Consider the following 3480-nt stretch of genomic DNA (forward strand, 5'->3'; position numbering starts at 1 on the left):
ACTGCGTACTAAACGCAAACCTTGTTTTCTCAAGAGTTAAAAAAATCTCAATATTTACTAGATTTACTATATTTTACAGTGAGCTTATTAAGAAAATCTAGATTGACCGGTTTTGGAGGGTGTTTTTTTTACCAAAAGCTTTATCCGATTCAGAAAGGATCCAGAGGTCTTTTAGAGTCAGCTCTTCACTAGCCTTGCTTGATTAATTGTGCGCTAAGATAATGAACAAAGGGCAAACTAAAGACGAGGATATTCATACAAAGATTGTGTAATTCTGGTTCGCAGTTGTGACGGCCACCAAAAGATGAGAAACTCCAAAGTCCGTGCCAAGATGCTCCGGAACATGGCTATCGGGTTCGATTTGCTTGGCAGCTTCAAAGAAAAATATGCTCTCTCTCTCTCTCTAAAAAAGAATACGAATCACACTTGTATGCGCAATGTAAAGCTGACGGCCAGCCGATACATAGTACCTTTAAAAATTGTGTTGCATGTCCTTCTTGTATTTTAATCTGTATATAATCGATTTTTTAAGCCACTCTTAATGGCGTTTAATATTTTTTATACTTTCAATGGAGTTTTATTTTCATTTAATAATTTAACACATCAGCAAATTTACTGAGTTGGTAGGGTATTAATAAAAAGAGAGGAGAAATGAGTTTCATTAGGAAACTTATTTGGAACAAGTTTGGACGCCGTCAAAATATATCTGGAGTTTTGAGATATATGAAATGTAATTCCTTTAATATATATATAATCATTTTAGGAAAAGTTGGCTAGCAGACACTGAAAGTGAAGGTCAGTTGGCTGACGGACACCTGAAAATGAAGCCATTTGCTAGAAGACATGGCCCCGTTCGGCTGGCAGAATTTTGGCTCTAGCTGAAAAACACTGTTCTGGCTGAATTGTTGTGAGAGAAAATACTGTTCCGGCTGAAAAAAGAAGCCAAACAAATTAAATATAGGGTAAATCGAACGGAACCGCTCTTATTACTGATAATTTATGCTGCTGCACATTTTATTCTTTTTCACCCGTTGAAGAGAGAAAACCGCGGTAAAATATCATTTTTGCCCGTTTCTTTTTCCCCCTCTCCCTCTCACACTCTGCTCTCTACCAGCAGCGGCGCAGGCCCTCACAGTGAGCTTGCCTGCTCTTCATCCTGCCTTTCCTTCTCATCGCACATCGGCACCGTCGCGGCACGCACAGCTCCGTCCGCCCCGCGCCGCGGCGGCCGTGGCCAACGCGGTCGGCGGGTCTGCGCGAACAGCGGCGCGGTGCGTCTGCGTAGGTCCCCGCGCGCGTGCTGCTGCACGGCAGCGCCGCGGGCGCCCTATGGCCACCTGGACCATGGCCACGTACCGCGAGCACGCCACCACCATGACCGCGCCCGCGGGTGCAGCTCGGTCAGGGCAGAGCGGCTCGCTCTCTAGGAGCCACCTCTCCGTCCACCAGGCGCCGGAGAGCTGAACCCGACTGCAGACGCCCCCAGCGCGAGGAGACGGAGGCCGAGCGGGAGCGGGAACGGCGGTCCACGGAGCTCTAAACGCGGAAGAGAGCGGGCGGTGCTCGGCGATAGACACGGCGACGCCCACGCCCACGCAGGCGCCACGCGGGCCCGGGAAGGTTCTCGTTCCCGATCTGTGCCAGAGCAAAGCACCTCAGGGGAGGGGCGCGCCGGTGGTGGAGGCGGTCGGCGGACCCAGGCCGGGGCATGCGGGCGGGGCCTGGCGTGCGCGGGCCGTGGCTAGGGCGCGAGCAGGCTCCGGCAGCGCGTGGGGCCGCAGGTCGCGGCGCGCGCCCATGACCAGGGAGGCTGCTGCTGGTGTGCTCGTCCCGGCCGCCGCCAGTGAGATGGTCGAGTCATGCGGTGGGGGCCCGGACACGAATTGAACCAGCTGTGCGTGAGCAAGTGCTGGACGTGCTTCTTAATTCCGTACCCCCGCCGCCAACACGAGCTGGTGCTGGCGCCTCCGTCGCCGGGGGACGTGTACGACCTACTGCCTCTGGTCACGCCAATAACGATCCCGTCGGAGTCCCCGTGCTCGACCCCGCCTTCGTCGTCCTCTGCTCGCGGCCCCCGTGCCAGCCCGGCCTCTACTCACGGTTGGCCCGAGCCGGCGGCCCCGCAGGGTTCTGAGCCCACGGCCCTGCCAGGCTCCGGGACGCCGCGCTCCGGGACGGCAAGCAGCCGGGTTGAGCTTGGGCCCACATGGCCGCGTCCGCCCTTCCAAGCGAGGTCGTGTCCGTGTTGCTGCCTATCTCCATGGCCATGGCCGTGGCAAGAGAAAGGAAGGAGACCGAAGTAGAAGAAAGATCCAGGGCAAAAAAGACATTTCATCCCGCTTCTCTCTCATCGTAAGATTAAAATTAATATTTTATTGGATGAAGGGTTCATCAACAAATTTATCAAGAATTAGAGTGTCCTCTAGCAAATCGCTCTATTTCAAATGTCTAGCAGTAAAGTGTGGTCAATTTTAGTGCCCACGAGCTAATTTTGCCATCATTTTAATATACACACATATATACTCATGAATATTTGATAATTATAGTTGGGCCATGTTTATTTGTCACCATGAGATATATTTTAGTTACCAAAACAACTATGTTCAGTTCAGATATAATTTAAAATGGCTACATAGTACATGACACAATGGATCACAATAACATGTATACATTAACTCATGTATCTTTTTTTGAAAATAGTGACATAAAACTCTCTACTAATTGAGCTAGTTTCATTTCTAATTTCAAAATTAACAAACCGGACTTGGCTAGTCTTAGAAACAGCAAAATAAAAACTCACCGTTAGAGCCAGGTCAATAATAGAGCAAAGTACCTTGGACCAAGGCAGCTCCGTGTTACTCTCCCTATACCTGTGCCTGCAAAACTTTTGCGTCCAGACACTTGTGCCCTGTTCGTTTGGGCTTGTTTGGCTTATAAGCCATACTTTTTCAACCAACGGACATTATTTTTTTCTCACAATAAATCAGCCAACAGTACTTTCAGCCATGACTTATCAGCTAAACAAGCCCAAACGAACAGGGCATTGGTCCAAGTCAAATGTTACTTGGCGGACCCTATACAACTGATGTCTTTCACAAGGAAGTGAGACTTCAGGCATATGGTCGCGATAAGTCATAATAATCGAACCTCTTGGACCTCTTCTAAGCATGTGGGCTTCTATAAAATATTCTTTCGTGATTAAGCCTCTAGGTGTGGCAATGTGTTGGAAATGATGTGCACCATCTAGCAAGTTCAAAGTATTGGCAATTTGAGTGATTATAGAGGTGAACTCAATGGGTCCACCTCTATCAAACACACTTTGCCAATGAGCAGCTAAAACTTTGACAGGTGATACACAGATCTTATGAACCATATCATAGAGCAATCATTAAATCATCAATTCACAAGGGTCTTAATTAGAGCGAGGAAATAAAGTCACAGTGAACCAACGGTGAAGAAAGCACAAGGTTGGATTGTGGA

The sequence above is a fragment of the Miscanthus floridulus genome, chromosome 17, assembly GCF_019320115.1.
Source record: "Miscanthus floridulus cultivar M001 chromosome 17, ASM1932011v1, whole genome shotgun sequence".
Lineage (NCBI taxonomy): Eukaryota > Viridiplantae > Streptophyta > Magnoliopsida > Poales > Poaceae > Miscanthus > Miscanthus floridulus.